Source organism: Nelumbo nucifera, chromosome 2, assembly GCF_055504915.1.
Source record: "Nelumbo nucifera cultivar China Antique chromosome 2, China Antique-T2T, whole genome shotgun sequence".
Taxonomy (NCBI): Eukaryota; Viridiplantae; Streptophyta; class Magnoliopsida; order Proteales; family Nelumbonaceae; genus Nelumbo; species Nelumbo nucifera.
This window is the reverse complement of record NC_142650.1, coordinates 32,468,795-32,494,347: the sequence shown is the minus strand read 5'-3', so window position 1 is coordinate 32,494,347 and position 25,553 is coordinate 32,468,795. Positions and strand designations below refer to the sequence as shown.

General features: G+C 45.4%; 1 pseudogene across 1 annotated transcript; it reads left to right on the top strand.

Annotated features, from left to right (window-relative positions):
- Positions 1 to 340: 340 nt before the first annotated feature.
- On the top strand, positions 341 to 22,713 carry LOC109113868 (putative disease resistance RPP13-like protein 1; annotated as a pseudogene). The gene is made up of 3 exons (XR_016082647.1): positions 341 to 655; positions 760 to 11,334; positions 11,502 to 22,713. The product of XR_016082647.1 is annotated as a putative disease resistance RPP13-like protein 1 (transcript).
- The last annotated feature ends 2,840 nt before the right edge of the window (positions 22,714 to 25,553 follow it).

Genomic DNA, 25,553 nt, shown 5'->3' with positions numbered 1-25,553 from the left:
ATATTTTTATTTATATATTCGAACTTGGCTCGTGGACACCCTTAAAACTAGCAATGGATGCGTAATTACCAATATATTTGTCCCGATTAATAGTTGGTCCAATTCAGGATGATATGGATATGTTAAGAATGGAATCCAATCCCACACCTGGCCAGATTAGTGATCAGCGTGTGGTTGAAGTTTAATCAGGTTTTTTTAGTCCATTTGTATCTTCACTTCTGGTGTAAATGAAAAGATTTTACAACAGAAGTTCTAAAACAAACATTTGAATATATATATATATATATATATATATATATATATATATAAAAATGAAATTTATAAGGAACAAAAGTAAATCTTTAACTATATTCACGCAAATGGTTTAAATTTCAGTGCTATTTTACACAAGTTTATAAATTTCCCCTAAAGTTGACATCGAAAACAAGAGTAAACTTGGCATCTTACGGAGACAGAGGAAGTGTTTTTTCCGACACAAGTCATTCTGATGTGAAGTGTGAACCCAGCATCTTTTGCTTGTTTTCTTTGATTCTTTCTTAAAACCGCGTCAAAAGAAACCATACCGCATTTACACCACCACATTCACTGGGAAATAAAGTGAACCTGAACCACGTATGAAACGCCATTGAAGTTGCTGCAGCACAAGAGAGGAAAGGTACATAAAAGGCTGGACTATATTTGGATTCATTCTCTGAGATCAGAACTTTTATAATTCCATCTTTCTTAATTCTCGAGTCTTTTATTTCGTTCCATCATAAGTTTGAAGCATGATCAATATGTCTGCTGTGGGAGAGGCACTGGTGGCAGCTCATTTTGAAGTGCTTTTAGGCAAGTTAGCCAGCCCAACTATCAAAGAGTCTTCATCCAAATGGGACAATGCTGAAAAAGATCTCGCAGACCTAAGAACAGCACTGCGGAGGATTAAAGGTGTGCTAACCGATGCCGAACAACAGCAGACAAAGAACAAGGAAGTGAAGGATTGGTTAGATGAACTCAGTCATCTGGCCTATGATGCTGAAGACATCTTGGATGAATATGCAACCTATGGCGGACAATTGAACGTGACAACCAATAAGGTACGCTCTTCCATCCCCAGCTCTGAGTTACGTTCAATAAAAGCTAGGATGGAATATATCAACAAGAGAGTGAAGGAACTTGAAAATGGAATAATTGAATTTGATTTAAAAAGGGTTGATATAGAAAGTAGAAAGATAATGGTCAAGCAAATTACAGAGAGGCGGCAAACAAGTTCCCTTGTGGACAAATCTAATGTTTATGGTCGGGAGACTGATAAAAGCAACAAGATAATTGAACGGTTGATGGTGACCAACAAATCCAATGAAAAAAATTTTGAAGTAGCTTGTATAGTTGGTATAGGTGGATTGGGCAAAACCACCCTTGCTCAACTTGTATACAACGATGAGGAGGTAGAGGGGCATTTTGACCTAAAAGCGTGGTTTTGCGTGTCTGAAGAATCTGATGTTGCAAAGATAACAAAAGGTATTATTGAGTCTGCCACAGGGGAACTGTGTGGTCTCACACACCTAGACACATTTCAAGTAAAACTTAAGAAGACCTTGGAGGGGAAGAGATTTTTAATTGTTCTAGACGATGTTTGGAGTGATAATTGCGGTGACTGGAAGGCCCTTCGCCTCCCTTTCATGTATGGAGAAAATGGAAGTAAAAGTATTGTGACAACAAGAAGCAAGAAAGTTTCAAACATCATGGGAACTATTCCTACTTTCTTTCTTGGTAGTTTGCCAGACGAAGATTGCTTGTCTTTATTATGGCAGTGTGCATGTGTAGACAACATCCATTTGAATGCACATCCAGAGTTGAAAGCAATTGCTAGGAAAATTGTGGAAAGTGTAAAGGTGTGCCTCAGTAAAGTCACTTGGTGGCCTCTTACACTCTCAACATGAAATAGAAGAGTGGGAGAGAGTCTTGGCAAGTGAAATGTGGGAATTAGAAGAAGATGAAAGTGGTATAATGCCAGCTTTGAGATTAAGCTACCAACATCTCCCAGCACATCTGAAGTGGTGCTTTGCATATTGTTCCATCTTCCCCAAAGATTATAAAATCCAGAAGGAGGAGTTAGTTTTGTTATGGATGGGGGAAGGATTTATTGTACATTCAAACAAAGGAAGGAAAGAAATGGAAGGCATGGGGAGACAATATTTTGATGAGCTATGTTTCGGGTCATTTTTCATGAGCTATGTTTCAGGTCATTTTTCATGTGTTTGTGATGCATGACCTCATTCATGATTTAGCACAATCCATTACAAAGGACATATATTTTAGAATAGAAACTGGTGATCATTTGGAGAATATTCCCAATAATGCTCATCATATGGGCTTATCTCTTCGGATGGAAGATGATCAACTAGCTCACTGTTGCAATGCCTTGTACAAAGGGAAGAGTTTACGCACAGTTGTAGATTTGTACTTCTACAAACTCAGACTCACATATCCTCGGCCATTCCTTGACAATTTATTCAATGCATGCACATGTTTACGTGTTTTGTGCTTGCATGGTATTGTCCTTAGCAAATCTGGTTTGCCAGATTCCATTGGGAACTTAAAACTTTTACAATACCTAGACCTTTCCTTCACTGAAATTCCAGCTCCACCCACATCGATTTGTAGCCTCTATAATTTACAAATATTGTTATTTTTGGGAAATTACGAATTTGTAAATGATATGGAGTTAGGTGAAGTTGTAGGAAGCCTTGTCAATATTCAACTTGTCAAGATGAAGACCTATGTATATAATTCCAGATTTCCACAGGGATATCTCAAATTGTATGGTAAGTGCATCAAGTTAAAACAGGTTTTCCTATTAGAGTTAGAGCTTTTGAACATGGCAGATATCAAGGAAGTTAATTTCAAGAAGAATGAAGATATCGAGGAGTTAACATTTGAATGGAATGGCAGGACAGAAAGAGCTATGACGGAGGAAGTAATAAAGTGTCTACAACCTCATAGTAACCTAAGAACACTCAACATCTAAAACTATTCAGGTATAAGATATCCTAATTGGATGCTAACTATGTCCAATCTGGTGCAAGTGCATTTTAAAGGTTGTAAGGTCCTCCCTGCTTGTTTAGGACAGCAATCTTTCCTCAAGATTCTGAAAATAGCATACAGTGTGTGGGTCGTGAGTTGTTTGTGTCACGGGATGGCATTGTTGTGAAGCCATTATTTCAATCACTCAAGTATCTTGAGGTTTCGAGGATGCCTAATTGGGAAGACTGTGATGTAGAGCAGGTGGAAGGTGACCAAGAAGAACCATTATTCCCTTACCTTCATATCCTTGTAATTAAAAAATGTCCCAAGCTTAGGGAGTTCCAAATCCCATCCCCTTGGTTCCCCATGCTGAAAGCGTTTAAATTAACACATTGTGAGCAATTTACAAGGCTGGGTAATGAAGCAATAATAGAATCATCATCCATAAAACACAAACAATTTCCTTCCCTTTGTTCACTTGTGATAAAATCCTGTCCCAAGTTGACAGCATTGACATTGTACCCACCTCCTTCATTTGAAGAGTTGAACATGTTGGGCATACATGATTGTCAAGAATTGGGTGATATCGAAGAAGGCAAATGTCTTGGTGAGAAAAATGAAGAATGTTTTATTCTTGTTAGGGGTTCTATGATACACGGATGGAGAGTATTATGGCAAATATGTGGTATACAAACATTGCAACTTGAAAACCTCAGTGATGATGTTGAGGTCTTGCATTTGTTGCAAAACTTCACCTTCTTACCTCTTTGTTGGTAAGGGATTCTCCACATTTGGCATCAGCTTCAGAATTGAAATTGCCCACCAGCCTTCAAGAACTTCGGTTTGAGAATTGTGAGCACCTTCAATCCTTACCCAAAAATTTGCAGAGCCTAACATCTCTTGAACAGTTATGCATTTTGGAATGTCCTTGCGTAATGTTCTTTCCTGAGGGAGGTTTGCCCACCACTTTGAAGAGACTTATGATCTGCGGAGGCGGTGAGGAAGACATGGAAGTCCCACCCAAAGGTGTTGGACTACACAAACTTACATCTCTTCGATCATTGACTATCCAGGATTATTGTGGTCTCTGGTCCTTTCCAGATGAGGAGTGGCTTCTGCCTACCTCTCTTGAATTACTATATATCGGAAATGCTCCTATGCTCATGTCCTTACCCAAATATTTGCAGAGTTTCACATCTCTATAAGAGTTAATTATTTCCAAATGTCCTCGCTTAATGGATTTTCCCGAGGGGGGTTTGCCGACCACTTTAAAGAAACTTACGATCTCTGGATGCGGTGAGAAAGACATGGAAGTCCTACCCAAAGGTGTTGGACTACACAAGCTTACATCTCTTCAGTCATTGACTATCAAGGATTGTGGGTGGTCTCAGGTCCTTTCCAGACGAGAAGGAGTGGATGCTGTCTACCTCTCTTAAAAAACTAGAATTCTTTAATTTTCAGAGGCTCAGATTCTTACCTGAAGAGAGACTGCTCGCACAGCTTCAAAGTTTGACAATATTTAATTGTCCTCTTCTTAGAAAATCATGCAAGAGAGGAGGGAGAGATTGGTCTAAGATAGCTCACATCCCAATTATAATAGTTGATTGGTCAAAGATTTCTTGAGATTGAGAAAATGTTCAATGGGTCTTTGAAACACTGGAAGAGATTCTCTTTTTCTCTTTTACTATAACGAGAAGAGATCAGTCCATTTGTTCTGTTTCTCCACTTTTTCAATGAAAATCTATGATCTGGGGTATTGTGAGGCTTTCTCTAGTGAATTTGGACAGATTATCACTTACTAGTTGGCTAATTTAGCAGTTCCAGCACAATATGAAAAAAGAATGATTTATATCATTTGGTTTATACGATCCTCCTCCTTTGCACATCTATGCAACCATCCAACACCATTGCTTAAGACTCCCCTTAACACATGATAACCTCCCAACTTCAACAATGGCTACAAAGCAGGGGACTTTTCAAGGGCAATGTCAAAGCAATAAGGTACCTCATTCTTTCTTTTTCTCTTTTTTTCATTTATCCTTCTATGAGAAGAGAATTTGAAAAGTAAAATTGATTGTTAGGTTTATTATATATTATTTTGCTGAAACTGAAAGGATATATTCCAATTTTTCCCCTTTTCAGTTGAAGTGTCCCGTTTATCTTCATTTAAACTCAAGCCGTTTTATTGAGTATTTGTTAGCTACACTATTTATTATGTGAGAAATCTTATTCACATTGGTAATTTTATCACCTTGTGCATTGCATTAATCCTATCCTGTCCTATTGTTGTATATGCAGCAGGTAAAATATCAATGCTTAATCAGAATAAATTTGTTTCATTAAAAGACAATGGGACCTTGTTATGGTCCCGCGCGTAGGATCCCGTCACGGGTCGGTCCACGGTGCGAAAGCCCTGCTTTCCCTTGCGCCTTCCCTTGCGTGCAGACCCTATTGCGGAAACTGAATGGGTGATTTGTCCAAGAGACCACCCGAACTCTCCCTTGGGGTGATTTGTCCAAGAGACCACCCGAACTCTCCTCACTCTTTTCTTAGCTGGAAAACTGAATGCTTTACTTCAATTCGTAGCTCCTTAAATAGGAGATTACAGAAGGAAATTCCTAATTAAACTCAAACTCCAACTTGAACTCAAACTCCTAATTATCTACTCCTATTGGTAACACACTCTTACTTAAGATAAGATAAAGATAAGGATAAGATGAGATAAGGGATAAGGGATAAGATAAGGATAAGGTAAGCTGGCGGCGAGTTGGCTTGACGTGTCCAGATAAGGGTGGGTCCACCCCTATGAGCTGTCGTGCAGGCCCCGCTCTGCTGCTGCTGCTGGGTGCGTGCGCGCGGCTCATGGTGCCGCTGCCGTGCGGTGCCAGGCGTGTGCACGGTGCGTGCTGCCGTGCAGTGCGTGCGGTGCGCGCTGCTGCCTGGCGGTGCGTGCTGTGCGCCATGGTGCCGCTGCCGTGCGGTGCCGGGCGTGTGCGTGGTGTGTGCTGCCATGCGGTGCGCGCTGCTGCCCCTGCTGCTGCCGTGTGGTGCGGTACGTGCTGCGCGCTGCCGGCGGTGCGTGCTGCGTGCTGCCAGGCGGTGCGCGCTGCGCGTTGCCGGGCGGTGTGCGCTGCCGGGTGGTGCATGCTGCTGGGCAGCCCGCTGTGCGTGCTGCTGCCTATGACTGCGCCGCAGTGTGCTACCGGGTGGTGTGTCCATAACAGACCTTTTTTGTCTACCACAAATAAATAAAAAAAAAAACAAGTCCAATCTCCCAGGTGGCCTCCATGGATAAGTTCTGATTAAGCGCTTTTGCAGGTAATGGGCAATCACTGTATGGATGGTGAATGTGAGTGAAATTTCTATTTTTGTTAGCTTTGCAAGTTTTGTTGTCCCATTTATGTTTTGCTTCACATTCATAATTCTCATCACTTTGTTAAGGTTCAATGAGTTTTTGAAACACTCAAAGTTGGTCATCCACCAAAACAAGGATCTTTAGAAGAACATATCCACTGCAACGAAAAGGAGAGATTTTCTTTTCCTCTTTTACCGTAACAAGAAAGTATCAGTAACAGGATTGCTTAAGACTGCTTAACACATGACAACTTCCCAACTTCAAAAATGGCTGCGAAACAAAGGACTCTCATGTGCAACGTCAAGGCAACAAGGTACCTCATCTTTTCTTTTTCGCTTTTCCCTTTATAAGAAGAGTAATTGAAAAATAAAATTGATTGTTTTCTACACTATATATTAGTTTTGCTGAAAGGCTACATTCTATTTTTCCCCCTTTTAGTTTATGTGTCATGTGTATCTTCATCTAAACTCAAACCATCCGATTGATCATTTGGTATTTCTTATTTTATTATCTCAATGTAAACTCCTTCCACACATCCTTGCATTTTTCTTCTTTCAGCGGTGATTTTTTTTATTTCTTTCTTTACTCGTTTCCATGACATGGGATGTTCATGTTATTATTTTTTTTCAGAAAATGAATTTTTTTCTTAATTTTTTATCTCACAATGCAAAATTCTTCCACATATTAAATTATTGCATTTCCATATCCTTAAAAAGTTCTTTTGCTATCCATTTCCATGAAACATGATGTGCATGCCATTATTTCTTCTGAAAATTAATGTGTTCTTTTTTGTTTGGATTAAAGAAGTATTAAATCAATAAGATTTAATTTGATTCCATTTCTAGGAAACATAGGGTTCAATTATGAGTCTATGATACTGGAAAAACATATAAGCAATCAACCAGTGTCACAAAAGTGATAACCAATAAGGTGGTATTCATCAAAATTCACCAGGGGGTTTGATTGGCCAAAGATCTTTTGGAATCATACCTTTCCAGCAAAACAAGATCAAGACTGTTACTATCAGAGTATTAAATAAAGCACTATGTGCAAAATCTTATATTCGCATTGGTAATTTCATCACCTTCTACATTGCATTAGTCATACACAGTCCTTATTGTATATGCAGCATGAAAAGACTAATACTTAGCTAGAATAAATTTGTTTCATTCGAGGATAATGGAACCATTTTCATCTACCATAAATAAATGAGAATAACTTGTTCAATCTCCTGGGTGAGTGAAATTTCTATTTTTGTTAGCTTTTATAGGACATGACAATCACTGTATGGAAATTGAATGTGAGTGAAATTTCTATTTTTGTTAGCTTTGCAAGTTTGGTTGTTTCATTTATGTTGTGTTTCACATTCATAATTCTCAGCAATTTCTGTTAATGCATGACAGGTTTTCCACTAATAAAACAATGCTTCTGGTAGTGGTCACTTGCCAGCATAATTTTCTTCAGTTCTTTCTTTTTTCTGAATCCACATCAATATTATCAGCTACTACATCATATCAACCTCAATCCCTTTGTCATTGCTTGATGTGACTTTTATTGTATGTATGATAATTGGGTCTGGACTCTGTAACTTTTCTATTGCATGTATATTAAACATGTGTACTTGTTTTCTGCTTCTGGACATTAGGTGATTAAGCTCCCAGAAGGCCAGAACCACCATCTCCTTTCCAGAATGTTTCTGTGCAATAGGGTTGAATGTGACAAAGGTCTTTACCATTTATTCCACAAAAATCCAGAAATTAATTATAATGGTTCCATGTATCTTCTTTACTTTATCAAAAGGCTATTAAAGAGGGTCTTGGGAGGGGTATACTGGGTGCGGTCCTAACCTTCTACTCCAAAGGCTATTACCCAATCTTCTTTACTATGTAGAAAGTACAATGATGAAAATAAGAATAAGGTTTATCCCCATTTACTCTTCTACTCAACTTTTTTATTATAAATGACAGTTCTATGACTAAACATAGCCGTTATTGTCCTCTAGTCATTATGTTACTATAACTGGTTTGGGGGAATTTCTTCACAGATGTGAATTTTCCAACTGTGACCATGAGGTCACCCGAGGAGATATATTCAAATTGATTGAAGTTGATGGAGCTGCATGCATGTGTCTGTTCAAAGATACAAACCTATTCAGGATGCATGCATCTGATTAAATTTTCAGGTCTGTAATGTTATTTACTGAAGCATGTCTAGGAGTAAATTTTTTATGCACTTTCAACAACATATAGAGTTGATGTATGGATAAACCAGTTTCAAGATGATGACTGAGAATAGGTTTCAATGTTTGGTGGTTAGCAAATGCGCTGATTGTACACCCCAAAACCTTGCAGTATAATTTCTCCCTTATTGATGATATTAAATATTGTTTGATATTACTCCTGTAATTGAATTTCTGTTTAAATGTTGTTTATTATATATAGTTACATACTGGTCAAGAAAAAGAAAAACAAGATTATCACTCTTATTCTGCCATTCAAATATGTGTTTAAGTATCTGACATTCCTGTCACTAAATTTAGTAGTTTGTATCCTCTTGTCAGTAAATCAGTAAATCACCAATACCATACAAATCTTCTTATGCCCTATGATCACCTCTGAGGTCTTTCCTTGTATTGAGATTGATACAGCCATATGCATTAGTACAAATATATGTGGTTATTGCTCCTAAGGTGTAAACTAACCAACATAAGACATACCTGACAATCTCTGTAATTTTACAGCGCATGTTTGTGCCTAGATATGGGTAGAAGATAAATTGGATTTTGGAACATAGATGGATTTCTATAGAACCAGCAGTTGTAGCTTAGCAAAACAGAGTTGGATGCATTTCAAGGATACTGGACAGTGGGCTAAAATAAAATGAAATATTTTATCTTCAGGCATGTCTTCAAGGTTAGATTTTTATCTACTTGCATTTTAAATAATAAAAAATTCAAGGCACAGATGACTAAGAACTCAGGGAGAAATCCATCTTATACAAAACTTTTGGAAACTCAAATTTGCCTTGTGTAGTTTTACTATATACCAACATTGTAATTTGGAGCAAGACTTCAAGAGTATACTTTTTGTCTGTGTAATAAGAATGAATACTGTTTTTTTTTTTTTTTCTTTCCAAAAGAAAAGGAAGAATACTGTGCTTAATATTGTAGAAACATATCTAAATGGATACTCATTCTTTTTCTATTGATGCAAAGTTGGGAGTTTGTGGACAACTTGGTAAACCATTTCTGAGAGCAAGCTTATGTCTTAGAGAAGGGTGTAAAATTAGAACATAAATGCATTTTTATTAAATAGAAAATGTCATGCAAGAAATAGTTAGATGCAAGCAAGGGGCCAGGGTGAGACTTTGCAAGTAACAAATTTGTAAGAATCATATTGTCTTGACTCGTTACTCTTTGCTAGAACTAAACAGAATGTATGAAGAATAGATTACCTCCTATATTTTGTTAATACTTAGTGATCTGTTTTAGAAACACAAACCATATAATGAATAAGTTCCAAGACTGATATAATTTTTTTTGACAGGGTTGAAAAAATTTTCAACCAAGAGTTTGACATCTTTATGAGGTGAATCCAAAGCACCATATATGATATACCAGTGAAATATCATAGGATGTCTTTGTTTTCTGATGCATATTCAGAAGTTATGATAGACCATACTCTTTCCTCTGAGTTGATACCTTGTCTTTTTTAATAAAAAATCCGGTGTGTTTTGTTTTCGAAGTACTGAACAAACACCCCAAAAGAGAGTGCTAAAACCCACATAGCAGTCCCCTATTACAATGCTGTGCAAAAGAAATTGCCCCTGGTTGACCCTTGTTTAGCTAAAATATCAGCCAAGCCATCGGCTGGCCTTCTAAATGTCAGCCATGTCAGCCACAAAATTATGTCCATAGTCCATACCCTCAAGTTTCCTTCCTACATCCACTAAACTTCTCTCAATGGCCTTCCATCCACTGTATTTTGTTTTGATGAAATTAGATCCTATTCTGGATGCGGTGTTGTTGCTAGAGATGTTGTCTTATTTTGGCAGGAGGTCCTGGGAAATTAGTTCCCGTTAAAGTGATGGTTCAGCTGAAATGGTCATTTGGCTGAAGCTCATACTTAAAGCATGGCGGGATCCTATAGGAGTGTGACAATGGAGCTCTTAGGGACTAGCTTAAATTTTAACCCCTAAGGTTTGGTTGCAACTTCCAGCTTCCTTTTGCTAAATGATATTGGAGGGTTAAGGTAGTTGCTTTTGCCATTTCCAAATTGAAATATCTGTCTGGTTATGAATTAACTGTTACTTGAGATACATGGATTACTACTTTTCAACCTTTTTCAATAATTTATTAAGATTGTATTTTAATGTTTAATTTAGATGAGAATCATTGTAATTATTTCAATACCACATTCCTTTCCTTTCTTTTCTTTTCCTCATAGAAACTTTGTTCTTTATATCTTGGGTGTTGAGCGCTTCAAAATTGTAAGACCTACACCCGGTTTCACTGGACCTATCAAAGTGAATAATCTTCTTACAGAGGGAACATTCTGTTCATTGAAAATAAAGGGAAGGTGATTCTTAAAATCTGCTTGCATCCTTCGATTAGAATGATAGTCTAGTTTGGACTCTTGATGGTAAATGTAATTTTACCATCAAATCAGCCTAATTTTCTCACTAAGTCATGCAAGCACTTGATGCACCAGTTAGCTCATCGGGGGTGTAGTCATCTCCTTACTAAACAGAAACTTTGGGTCATTCATACTCTTTGTTAGAACTAAACAGAAACTTTGAAGAACAGATTACCTGCTATATTTTGTTATCTTTAATATTCTATTTCTTTCCATATCCATCCATTGCAGAAGTAACTGTTCCAGAAACACCAATCATCCAATGGAGAAGTTTCAAGACTGAAATTTTTTGACAAGAGTGAAAAATTCTTCTGCCAAGTATTTTGACATCTCTACGAGGTGAATCCAAAGCATCATGCAAGAGAAATAAATATCATGACATATATTTGTTTTCTGATGTTTTATCTTTCTGAATACAAAATCAATTCTATTTTCTTATGACAAAATTAGATACCATTCTTGATATGGTGTTGTTAATAGAGGTGTTGGTTTTCTTGTTTTCGCAGGAAGTTCTTTGAAATGAATTCCTCTTAAAAGTGATGGTTCAGATAAAATGCTCCTTGGCTGAAACTCATACAAAGCATTCCTGGTTCTTACTCGAGTTTGAGAATGGAGCTCTTGGGGGCTGGCATAAGTTCTAATCCCTGAGATTTGGTTGCAATGCTTACCCTCCTTTTTTTTATGACATTTGGAGGGTTAATGAAGTTCCTTTTCCATTTCCAAATTGAAATGTCTGTCTACTTAGGAATCTAGTATCTGAGTTTAGTTGTAAGCAAAAAACTGCTTGTGGTACTGAATTGTTACATGGGTTTCTATTTTTCATCCTTTTATCAAAATTGCATTTTAATGTTTTTTTTGGATGAGAATCAAATAATATGAGAATGATTTTCTTCTTCCTTTTTTCCTTCATTGAAACCTTGAGATCCAAATTAACCAAGGCCGCCTTTGGTATGAACCATTCAATTGTGGGCTATGGTCCTCCAAGGTCGCTAATATGATGCCTATGGTCCTTAAAACCTAGGCCCAAGAATAAGGATGGCATCTTGGCAACTTGGGACCTCACCATCCAACTCCAGTCCTGAGAGCCTAGGATTTTTATTGGAGTTTCCAAGCTGTAGCCCAGGAGGCTGGATTTCACACCACGGCCTGCATAATTATTTTCATTCCACCGCATCAATAGTCAAGCATTGATATCTATGTTCAAAATCTTGGGATCCATTTCATAGGTTGGATGGGCATTGTATCTTATATACTATTGTGCTCCGAGCCCATAGAGCACCGGTAGAGTCTTTTCATATATTGGCATGGTGTACCTTCTCCTTGCATCTTCATTATACATTCAAAGCCATGAGTCCCATTGGAATGAACAAGAAGAGAATTTCTTTTTCACGCAGGTCTTCACCTCCCACTTCGTCATCAGTAAGAGGTGCCCGAGGACCCAAAAAAGCCTTTTCAGCATAGTCTAGAGGGAAGGAGAGTCTATCCGGAACTATGTCAAATGGTTCAATGACGCTTGCTTACAGATACCCGATCTAGACCTTGCAGTTCGGCTCACTGCGGCCAAGCGTGGCATCACCCACAAGGAGTTCAAATGGCACGTGGTTGTCAACCAATTCAAGACCGTTATCGAGTTCATCGAACTCGTAGATCGATTCATAGGGACAGAGGGGGAGATCAATCAGAAGGGCGATCAGGCCCTTGAAAAAAGAAAAAGGGAACCGGAGCCCTTGGCTCCAAGTGACAGCAAGAAGAAGAAGGACCAAGCTCGGGGGGCAAAGCCAATTCAGCCTTTCCGAGCTCCGACAGCAGAAAGGGACTACATGCCCCTCAACGCAAAGCGGGTCGAGATCCTCATGGTGATCAAGGATGCCCCATATGTGAAGTGGCCACCTCGGCTTAAGGCCGATCCCAATGTTAGGAATAAAAACTTGTGTTGTAGTTTTCATAAAGATCACGGTCATAGTACCGAAAATTGCAAGAACCTTAGCGACGAGATAGAAGAACTTATTCGTCACGGATATCTGAGAAATTTTGTATAGCATAATAATAATAATAAAGCAGGCCGGCACGGGGAGCAGAGTAAAGAGGCTCCCGAATCCAGCAGACAAGTAGAACAGCCGCAGAGGTAGCCTCCCGACGAGAGACCAGTCCGGGGGACCATCCATGTAATTGTCGGAGGATCAATTGTCGTGGGCTGCACTTCGACAACAGCTCGGTCATCAGCCCGCGAGGCCGCCAGGGAAGAGCTTAACCCCCCAAAGCGGCTAAGGATGGAGGAACCGATCTTCTTCACTGAAGACGATGCGCGAGGGGTCCATTATCCCCATGATGACGCGCTCGTCATAAAGATTAAGATCAACGACTTCGAGGTCAGGCGTGTCCTAGTCGATTCGGGCAGCTCGGCAGATATTCTCTTCAAGGCAGCCTTCGATCAGCTACAGCTCCAGGAAAGCGACTTGAAGCCCGCAAACACTCCACTTGTGGGATTCAGCGGTGAGGAGGTCAGACCTTTGGAGAGAGTCACTGTACCAGTGGAGGTCGGCACCTGGCCCAGCATGGTAAGGCTCAACCACGAGTTCCTGGTGGTTGCGACCCCCTCCCCGTACAATGCAATAGTAGGTCGGCCCATCACCCACGCCCTACGAGCAGTAGTCTCCACCTACCACCTGGCGATGAAGTTCCCTACAGACTTTAGAGTCGGAGTGACACGAGGCGATTAGCTCGAGTCCCGCAAGTGCTATGTAGTCGCCCTCAAAGGAAAGGCCAAGGTAGCAGACGACCTCGAGCTAGAACAACCTGCGGAGCAGTTCACGGAGCGAGCCGCACCTACCGAAGAGACCATCCCCGTCCCGGCTTCGGCAGAGGACCCAACTCGGGTACTTTAGATCGGTGCTTCTATTGAGGAGCCCCTGCGGTCTCAACTTGTAAGTTTCTTACTCGAAAATTTAGATGTTTTTGCATGGTCAGTGATAGAAATGCCCGGCATAGACCCCAACATTATAACTCATAGGCTCAATACTGATCATGTAGTTAGGCCCGTTAGACATAAGAAATGCAACCTAGCCCCAGAGCGATGGAAGGCAGTCGACGAGGAGGTCGGGAAGCTCCTTGCAGCTGATTTTATCAGGGAAGTTCATTACCCGAGCTGGGTGGCCAACCCTGTTCTGGTAAAAAAGGCTAACGGTAAATGGCGCATGTGCATCGACTACACCGACCTGAACCGAGCTTGCCCAAAGGACTGCTTCCCACTTCCCAGGATCGACCATCTAGTGGACGTGACCTCGGGGCACGAGTTGTTGAGCTTCCTGGATGCCTATTCGGGCTACAATCAGATCAGGATGGACCCAGCTAATGAAGAAAAAGCTGCCTTCATAACCGAGTTCGGCCTGTACTGTTACAAGGTCATGCCCTTCGGGTTAAAAAAGGTTGATGCCGCTTTTCAAAGACTTGTAAACAAACTGTTTGAGCCACTAATTGGCATAAAAGTAGAGTGTTATATAGACGACATGATCGTCAAAACCCAATTTTCATATGATTTAATACAAGATTTACATTCAGTTTTTGAAATTTTGCGTAGATTTAATATGAAATTAAACCCCAACAAGTGTGTCTTCGGTGTCACCTCGGGTAAATTCCTAGGGTACATCATTAACCGACGAGGCATTGAGGCCAACTCGGACAAAATCAAAAACATCCTAGAAATGAGACCACCCCGGAAATTAAAGGAGGTTCAGAAGCTGAACGGCCGGTTAGCCGCCCTGAGCCGCTTCATGTCCAAGTCAGCAGATCGCTGCCTGCCCTTCTTTAAGGCCATAAAAAGCAAAGGCTTTGAATGGACTGAAGAGTGCCAACTCGCGCTCGACGAACTCAAAAGGCACTTCGCCAGCATCCCAGTCTTAACCCGACCCGAGGAGGGTGATATTTTAGAGCTATACCTCTCGGAAAGTGACGAGGTGGTCAGCTCGGTATTAATAAGAGAAGTAGGTTGGGTCCAATGACCCGTCTATTATGTTAGTAAAGTGTTGCAAGGAGTAGAAACAAGGTACCCAGAGATAGAAAAGTTAGCCTATGCACTGGTCATAGCAGCCTGAAAACTCCGCCCGTACTTCCAAGCCCACACCATCATTGTCCTTACCAACAAACCTCTGAGGCAAGTCTTACTCAAGCCCGAGGTCTCGGGAAGGCTGACAAAGTGGGCCATCGAGCTCAGCAAATACGAACTCCAGTATAAGCCACAAACTGCTATCAAGGCCCAAGTCTTAGCAGATTTCATCACAGAATGCACCTTCAGCTCCGAAGTCCCTAGACCGGTGGAACACGAGTCCCCAACGCGAGTGAGCCCGGGGTTCCCAGGCTGGTTGAGCTCGAGCCACATGAAGTAGCAACCAGTGCGGAGTGCGGCATCTCTCCTAGTTAGGCCAAGTGCGAACTAGGACGAGGAACCCTGGATCCTTCACGTAGATGGCTCGTCAAACCGGCAGGGCAACGGAGCTGGGATCGTTCTGTACGGGCCAAGCGGTGTGAAATTGGAGTATGCACTACGTTGAGTTCACGGCATCAAACAACGAAGCAAAGTACGAGGCGCTGCTAGCCGGGCTGGATCTGGCAAAGGAAGTGAAAGCCAAGCACATCGTCGTCTGCAGTGACTCTTAGCTCGTGGTCAATCAGGTTCTGGGTGAGTACAAAGCTCGCGAGCCAACCATGGTAGCATACTTAGCCAATGTAAGAGGGGCTCTGCTCAACTTCCGATCACACTTCATCCAACAAATCCCGAGATCAGATAATGCTGAGGTCGATGCCCTATCATGGTTAGCCAGCACGGGAGATAACACCATGAGGACTGTGTATATAGAGAACTTGCCTCGGCCTAGCATTCTCAGGGGGGCAGAGGAGGTCGCTCCCGTCGTTCAAGCAGAGTCGAGTTGGATTGATCCGCTCACGAGCTTCCTGCTACACGAGACCCTCCCTGCAGATCGTAATGCCAGCAGGAGGGTAGAGCGTCAGGCAGCCAAATACGTCATGATAGACGGATGGCTATACTGAAGATCCTACACGCTCCCCTACCTGCGCTGCTTGCGACCCTCCGAAGTCGAGCTCGTCCTCCGTGATACTCATGAGGGCTTGTGCGGTGGACACCTGGGGGGCAGAGCCCTCTCTCAGAAAGCACTACGACAAGGGTATTACTAGCCAACGATGAAGGCAGATGCGACCGAGCTCGTCAAAAAATGCGACAGGTGTCAGAAGCATGCCAACATCCATCACCGGCCTGCGCTGACCTAAAATACCTCACTAGCCCGTGGCCATTCGCACAATGGGGGATTGACTTACTTGGGCCATTCCCACCAGCAACAGGACAAAGAAGGTTCCTGGTGGTGGCAGTTGACTATTTCACGAAGTGGGTCAAAGCCGAACCTCTCGCAACAATCACAGCCCGGAATGTGCAGAACTTCTTTTGAAAGAACATAATGTGTCGTTTCGGATTACCTCGGGTACTGATCTTTGACAATGGTAAGTAGTTTGGAGACATCAAATTCCAAAACTGGTGCCAAGACATGGGAATTTAGTAGAATTTCACCTCAGTGGCGCACCCTCAGGAAAACGGTCAAACGGAAGTCACGAACAAAGCTATGATGACAAGGGACTATGGGCAGACAAGCTAAGGGACTATGGGAAGACGAGCTGCCCAGTGTATTATGGGCCTATCGTACCACGAAAAAGACCGCCACAGAAGAGACCCCCTTTAACCTCACCTACTGCACCGGAGCAGTCATTCCAGCTGAGATCGAAGTCCCCTCGCTCAGACTAGAAGCGTATGATGACAAGGCAAATGAAGACGAGCTACGTACCAACCTCGACTTACTTGACGAAGTACAGGACCTCGCATACATCAGGACTGCGGCCTAATAGCAAAGGGTAGCTCGGTACTATAACACCAGAGTCAAAAAGCGGACTCTCCGCGTTGGCGACCTGGTTCTCCGTAAGGTTATGGTGCTTGAGCCCGGTGTTGGTAAGCTCGGTCCGAATTGGGAAGGACCCTACCGAGTAAAGTGAGTACTCGGAGAAGGAACATATGAGCTCGAAACCCTGGAAGGGAAACAAGTACCTCGGACATGGAATATTGTCAACTTAAGGCAGTATTACCTATAAACAACCGAGTGGACCACGTGTCACTCTCAGAGCCTAAGGGCCAAGGTGCCGAGCTAACAAAGACCTCGACGCAATAAAACCCAGTCGCTCCTATGACATGGGCGAACTCCCGGAGCAGACCATGAGTCGCTCTCAGGACTTAAGGGCCAAAACGCCGAACTAACAGATTCCGGCATAATAACCTAGCCGCCTCTATGACACGAACGAATTCTAAGGGTGGCTGAACCCACTCCCCTCCCGGACAAGAGGCTAAAAAACCGAGCTGACCAAGGAGGTCGACACCACAGTACACAATGTGTCGAGGGTACAAGCAGACCGGTAGATTCCGCGACGCTTAACTCACCTCGGTGTACGCTAGAAGACAGTTTGGGCACATGCCTTACTATGCCTGTCAGTCACCTCGGTGTACGCCGGAAAACAGTTCGGGCACATGCCTTACTATGCCTGTCAATCACCTCGGTGTACGCCAGAAGACAGTTCAGGCACATGCCTTACTGTCAGTCACCTCGGTATACGCCAGAAGACAGTTCGGGCTCCTGCCTTACTATGCCTTACTGTCAGTCACCTCGGTGTACGCCAGAAGACAGTTCGGGCACATGCCTTACTGCCAGTCACCTTGGTATACGCCAGAAGACAATTCGGGCACATGCCTTACTATGCCTTACTGTCAATCACCTCGGTGTATGCCACAAGACAGTTCGAACATATGCCTTACTATGCCCTACTATGTCAATCACTTCGCACACTCAACCATGATAGCTCGGATAAAACAACACATGGAAAAAGAAAGATCAATTTCATTAACAAGTAAGTTTTGCATAACGAGCTTGACAGAAAACAAAAAAGAAAAACAACTACAAAGACTGATCTCGCAGGCTCGGAATATAAAGGCAATCACTTCGGGGGATCTTCATCTCTGCGCGAGACCTCTTCGGGAGCTTCAGGCTGGTTAGGGGCGTCTGCTTCCTCGTCACCGTACTCCTCCTTTGAATCCGGATCCTTTGTGGCTTGCCGAGCTATCTCATCCGTGATTCGCGAGGTGGTGATGGCGCTTGTGTCGAGCTCGGGGTACATGTGCCTTATCAGCCACCTGTTGAGCTTGAACCCCTTGCGGTAGGCCTCCCCCAGAATGACATCAAATTTATCAGATTGGATGTACTCCGCGACTGCCTTGATCTTCGTCTCCTCTATCACCTAAGTGAAGATCTCGGTCTTCTCTTCGATGTCCGCCTTGAGGAACTCCACCTCGTGCAGGAGGGCCTTCTTATTCTCCTTAAGGCCATCCGCTTCCGCCCTGAGGGCGTCCAGCTCGCCCCTCAACACACCCTTCTCGCGTGCCAGCTCCGCTTTGAGGACCTCCATCTCGCCCCTCAGCACGTCATTCTCGCGTGCTAGCTCGTCCTTCTCCGCCGTCAGCGCCATGATGACGCCCCTCTGGGCCATGGCGCCGCTCTCCAACCGGTGGATCTGCTCACGAGCTACAGAGCAGCGCGGGAAGACTCCTCGGCAGTTAGACCTTGCTTTAAGTTCCTCTCAGACTGAAGAGCGAGGGCGTGCACGACGCAGTTCGCCTGACAAAGGAAGTTAGTTAGTACCGAAGAAACGTGTATATAAAAGAAAAGGAAAGGAAAGAGAAGAGAACTTACCACCATAGTGTGGGTGGCAGCCCGGGCTCCGAGCTGAGTAGGGTTGAGCATTTCGGCCCAAACTGAAATTTCCTCGGAGTAAATGGTCCCCTTGCTCTTCCGAAGACCGCACTGGGGGACTAAGATACTTTGGCCCCCATCTGGGCTCCCCGAGCTGGAGACTGCCGTCTCGGCTGTACGGATGAGCTCGGCGGAGACCACAGCCGCTACGTCAGCAGCCCCGGTGGCAACCTCGGGCTCAGCTGCTGCCCTCGTAGCAGGTTCCCTTGGTGGTATGGACTCCTCCAAGTCAATGATCGGAGGAGCCCCAAGGAGCTTAGGCTCGGAAGTTAGAGCCGGTGGAAGCTTGGGCTCAGGATTGGGGGCTGGCGGCGACTCGATACGAGCTATCTTAGCAGCCCGCTTCTTCCTCCCCTTCATGTGCTTGAAGAGCTGATCTCCCTTGAGCTTATCTGCCTCCATGAGACCTGCAACAGAGCTCGGCATTAGCACTCGAGTAAAAGAAAGGAGCAGGCAAGACAACTAAGGTACTAACTACCTACTCGGGCTCAAGCCGACCTGGATGAGCATACTCTCGGTGGTGTAATCCTTGTAATTACAACCGGCCTCAACTCATGACTGGAATGTCTCCTTGGTCTTCTTGTCGAGGATGATGTCGGGGTCTTGGATAGCTGCCCTCCAGTGAGTAGGGAAGGGCCACCCCGTAGGGTTCTGGACTACAAAGTAGTCCTGCTTCTAGGCCGGGATCTTGCTAGGAAGCTTATGCATCAACTTAAAGCCCGGGCGAGGGGACAAGTAGTAAGCCCTCCTATGCTTGGGGAGAACGCATGAAGCGCTCTTCTTGATGGTGAGGATAGAACAAAATATGTCCAAGTCTAGGGGGAGGACATACTCGTAGCAGAGAGAGATGGTCCTGACCACGTTATGGACCAAGTTCGGGTGAAGCTGGTTTATCGTAACATTGAAGTGGTTCAGGACCTCCACTATGAGTGGATGGAAGGGAAGGCATAGCCCGGCTATGAGCTGCTCCCAGAAGATTATGACTTCATCAGGGCGGTGCTCCCATGGAAAGTTACCCGCAGGTAAACTGTAGGTGTACTCCCTGGGCAGGTTGTACTGCCGAATAAGGTGGCGGAGCCTCTCCAGGGTCATGGTGGAGGGTCCGCACCTGTCTGGCATCTGACCTCGGTGAGAGGTGGATGCCAAGTTACTAGAGGCCTCCCGTGCCTCAGGGGACTGGACTCCGGTAGGGTTACCCTGAGTCGAGGTACCCACCTCGGGTGCCTCAGGCTCGTCTAATTGGCTATCAAATGAAGACATAACGAAACTGAAGAAGAGCTAGGGTGACTCACCAAGGAGAGATAGACCGGACTAGGAAGAACTAACCCGAGCTGGAGGCTTTGGACGCAAGCTCAAGACTACGACTGAAGATTTGTGGTGAAGGAAAATGGCCAGGACCCCCACTATTTATAGCCACTATACGTAGGCATCAACGGTTGAGATCGAAACGATCTGATGGTCCTCATGAAAACCGGCTACGCGACCTTTGAGGCAAAATCAGTTTAGCGCGTTTTTTGACGTTCGCGGAGTGTATAATTCGCGTGATGGACACGAAATCTTAGACCCCTAGCACGGGGTCTATCAGTTTAGGCAAAATCAGTCTATAAGTTGGCGGACAAGAAAGCTTAGACCCCGAGCCAAATCCACCCGGCAGACTGCGGACTCCCCGCGCTGGGTCAGCACCCCTAGCACGGGGAGTGGGGGGCAATTGATGTAGGGTGATTTAGCCCGACCTTGTAGCATGGGGACACGTGGACATGACCTGGCATAAGTGACAACTCAGCGCGACTGCCTGGCCACAACTCGGCGTAGGAAGTTCGCCGAGGCCCAACCAAACGACTCAGCGGGTGTGGCATCTTGGCGAGAGGCGAGGCCCAGCTCGCCCCAAGCCTGAGGATGGAGCGCCCCAAGCTCCCTCCGAAGCAATCCGAGCTCCTCCTAAGGGGCCCCGAGCTCTCCCTTCCTAAGGGAGCACCCCAGCTTCTGGCTAAGTGTCCCGAGGGAGAAACACCTCGGGACAACACCTTCGTAACTCCTGTTCATACTTGCTCAAGGCCCGCTTCCAGGGCGAGCACCTCGGCGTACCTCGGCACCTCGGTGCAAGGCAACCCAGCTTCAAGTGGTTCGGTGCAAAGTAGCTCGGCAGTCTGCAGGGAAGATCCGTCTGACATCCGTACCTGCCGGATCTGGTGCCAGTGCCCACATCCCTTGCTAGGCGACATCGTGCTTGCCGTCTCTGAAAAGAATGGCGCGCCTGACGAGTCCGTACCCTACAGCAACGGCCTGCAGTAGCAGTCTGCACCTGCCACCTCAGTCCTGGTAGTAACGGCTAGGGCAGTGGCGGTTACGCCTGACGTGACTGAGCTCCGGTATAAAAGGACCCCAACCCTCACGAAGCAAAGGTATTGAAGCTATCACTTTCAGCACTCTTAACTCTCAATGTTTTCCTTAAGTTTTCCTCAGATTTCTAACTTAGCCATCGGAGTGTTCCCGCCAGGAGAACTCCCGGGAACCCTTCACCTTCCTATTCCTCTCAGGTGTCGGCCGTCACAGTTAGACGCCAAGTCTCAGCCAGTTACGAGTGCCCATATTGTCCTGCATCAATGCCCAATCGTACCGGTACAACCTCTTCTCTTTCTACAGACGTACCTCTACTCTCCATCGTTGATATCTCTTCGTTGACGAACGCAGCAAGTACACTGGTTATCCTTCTGTCATTCGCCGCCTGCTCTTCCTCCTCCGCTATATCCACAGAGACGTCACTATTCTTGGGGAACAGCTGCGTGAAGCGGCAGAGGGGACACAACCCATGAGCTGACAACCAAATGTCCGCACTGTGGATGAAACACGTGCCCACAGTAAGGAATCACCTTCACGGCCTCCCCCTCGTTGAATTCACTCAGACACTCGACACAGTCGACGGGCTCCTTGGCGCTCCTGTCGTAGGTGAACAGCGGCAGAGACTTAACGGTATTTGGGTCGAGACCACGAGGCAAGACACCAACGAGGCCGACCCTTCTCTGCGCTACTGGCCTCGGCTGCGTGAGAAATTGAGGGCATTCTCTTCGGCGAAGCGGCGGATGTAGATGGAGAAGAAACCCATGAAGAAGAGAGCGGTGAGGAGCACCACAACGGTTAAGGCCATGGAGGGAACCAAAGACAACGTGAACAGAGGATCTTCAGATCTTGGCTTTAAGAGAGAGGGAGAGCTGTGACTGTTGTGAATGGAGATTGCATAAAAGAGAGAGTAGACAGGCGGACAAATTGACGATGAAGCTTTGATTTGGAGCGGATCTAGATGGGATTTAGGAGAGAATGGCCTACAAAATAGAGAGACAGAGACATGATCGAGGGGCAAATGCTGTCTATGTGTAAACAAAAATTTGAGAGGAAGCGATGAAGCTGCTTCAGTTTGCAATTTGCAGTGCACCCGGTGGAACTGGAGAGGCGTTGTTGTAGAGCTGGAACTGGAACTGAGGCTGGTTCAGCGCTTCACTTCCCTACTGTGGAACTGTAACTGGAACTTGGCTTATGCGTTTACGACGCCGGTGGAACTGGAGAGGCGTAGCCAGTGAACCGCACGGGTGGGCTTTGGCTTCGTGGTCCCAGAGTTATGAAAGGTAAAAGGAAAAAAAATATGAGATCTCAGACCCTCCCACATCCGCTGCCAGTGGCTTCTGCGTTCAGTGAGATCGCCGGTCACAGGTGGATGCTTCAGGGCTAGGGGTTGGCGGAAAAAAGTATGGGAGGGTGTGTTTTAACTTTTTTGTCTTTTTGTATCCGGTTCAACCGGATTTTGTAACGAACAGCTAAACGTCTGTTAAAGTTAATAAATTTTAAACACGCCAACGTGGGCGTTTGTGCGTGTGAGGAGGAATCTGGTGGCTATTGTGCTTACTTTTCCAATTCTACAACGGACCTCTTTTGCGTTGCGTGTGAGGATGGAACGCGCAACGGGAAGCGTTGCTCCGGTATGTTCTCTCTCTCTACTTTCTTCTAACTTTTCCGAGAGAATTTTTATGACTATTACAACTACTATATCCTTCAACACATAAAATTTAGAGTATTTACATAAGCGACGAAGTTGAAGTTGGAATCGGAGTTGGAGTTGGAGCTCTTCCATCATCTGCCCGACCGAGTCTATTGGACACAACCAGAGGCTCGGAACACCACGACCACGACCGCTAGAACAGACGGTGGGTTTGCTGGCTTCGTCAGCCCGTGTCAAGGCTGGCAGCTGCACACATCGGCGAATCAGCGGCACCCCTCTTGTTATGGTCACACCATCCGGCAAGGCACTGCGGCGCCGTCATAGGCAGCAGCACACACAGCAGTGGGCACCGCCTGGCAGCACTGCACAGCAGCATGCACCGTCGATAGTGCGCAGCACACACCGCCAGGCAGCAGCGCGCACCACACGCACCGCATGGCAGCACGCACCATGCACACGCCTGGCACCGCACGGCAGCGGCACCATGGCGCGCAGCACGAACCGCCAGGTAGCAGCGCGCACCGCACGCATTGCACGCCAGCACGCACCGCGCACACACCCGGTACCGCACGGTAGCAACACCATGAGGCGCGCGCACGGCAGCGGCACCCTGAGGCGCGCGTACGCACTACGCGCACGCACCGCGCGGCAGCCAGCAGCAGCAGTAGAGCAGGGCCCACACGACAGCTCATAGGGGTGGGCCCATCCTTATCTGGACTCATCAAGCCAACTCGCCGCCAACTTACCTTATCCTTATCTTATCCCTTATCCCTTATCCTTATCTAATCTCATCTTTATCTTATCTTAAGTAAGAGTGAGTTACCAATAGGAGTAGGTAATTAGGAGTTTGAGTTCAAATTGGAGTTTGAGTTTAATTAGGAATTTTCTTCTGTAATCTCCTATTTAAGGAGCTACGAATTGAAATAGAGCATTCAGTTTTCCAGTCAAGAAAAGAGTGAGGAGAGTTTGGGTGGTCTCTTGGACAAATCACTCATTCAGTTTCCGTAATCGGGTCTGCAAGCAAGGGAAGGCGCACGGCAGCGTGCGCGCAGTGCGTACGTGCGCCTCAGGGTGCCGCTGCCGTGCGCGCGCCTCATGGTGTTGCTACCGTGCGGTACCGGGTGTGTGCACGGTGCGTGCTGGCGTGCAGTGCGTGTGGTGCGCGCTGCTACCTGGCGGTTCGTGCTGCGCGCCATGGTGCCGCTGCCGTGCGGTGCCAGGCGTGTGCATGGTGCGTGCTGCCATGCGGTGCGTGTGGTGCGCGCTGCTGCCTGGCGGTGCGTGCTGCGCACTATCGACGGTGCATGCTGCTGTGCAGTGCTGCCAGGCGGTGCCCACTGCTGTGTGTGCTGCTGCCTATGACGGCGCCGCGGTGCCTTGCCGGATGGTGTGACCATAACATTACACCCCTCCCGGACTACGAGCTTGTCCTCAAGCTCGTGTTCTGGATACATGGCTTGGGATTCTACGAATGGATCCAACGACTGCACACAATTTCTCAGTCCAGCAACAGTATGAACAATAGGGACTGCCCTGTCTCTCCGTGCGTCACGCTGGATTATTTGGTGCCGATCCCAGCCACCTTCTTTTGTTTCCCGCTCCCAGGCATAGCCATGGCTTACAGTGACTACACGCTCTGCTGCACTCAGGCCAGCCGCAAGGACATTGAAGTGTTCCCTACCTCCTGGGTCATATAGTTTGAAGTAGTTTTGTGAAAGGTCCACATAACAGAAATCACGTACTGGACCACGACCCCGTTGTGCTCTATTGTGGATCATAAGAATGCTGTACCGGGTATGCTTACAGTAGAGGACCTCCAGAGCGGCCTTACCGAAGAGGACCATGCGTTTTAAAATATCCTCTCGGCCTTCCCCATATATTTTTTCCTCAATATTACAAAACATAGGATTGTCCATGAACACAAAATCTTTGTCATCAATATAAGCTTGGAAGAAAATTACCTCTATATCCTGCCCCTCCACCTTACATCTCTTGCGCACTCCTGTTTCTTGGATTTCTGTATAGTTACCATATGGTGGTGCTACAACCATAACTTTATGTCCACGCTGAGCCAAGGCCTTCGGTAAAGCCCCAGCAACATTGCCAAGCCCACCTGCCGACCCGTGACGGGATCCTACATGCGGGACCATAACAATTGGTATCAGAGCCAAACGTCATGGGCGATATGGAGAAGTTGTCTTCCAAGGTCCACGAACTGGAACACCAACTTGCAGAAACTAGCATGGAGGTTCGTGAAGTCAGGGAAGACATCCGGGAGATGCGACGCCTGCTGGAAGCATTCCTCTCCAATAAAGAAATGAGTCCGGAGGGAATCGCCAACACAAACAGACGCCGTCCGGACTGGGCAGAGGCATGCAACGAACAACAGATCGCTGCCCCTACAGCTGTAGTTAATTCCAAGGATCAGCGCACGGAGGATGAAACTGTAAAGTCTCCTCTTTTGGCCAGGGACGATGACACGAACATTATAGTAGAACCTGCTGAATGCACTCCTTTGACGAAGGCAGGTGGGCTTGGCAATGTTGCTGGGGCTTTACCGAAGGCCTTGGCTCAGCGTGGACATAAAGTTATGGTTGTAGCACCACCATATGGTAACTATACAGAAATCCAAGAAACAGGAGTGCGCAAGAGATGTAAGGTGGAGGGGCAGGATATAGAGGTAATTTTCTTCCAAGCTTATATTGATGACAAAG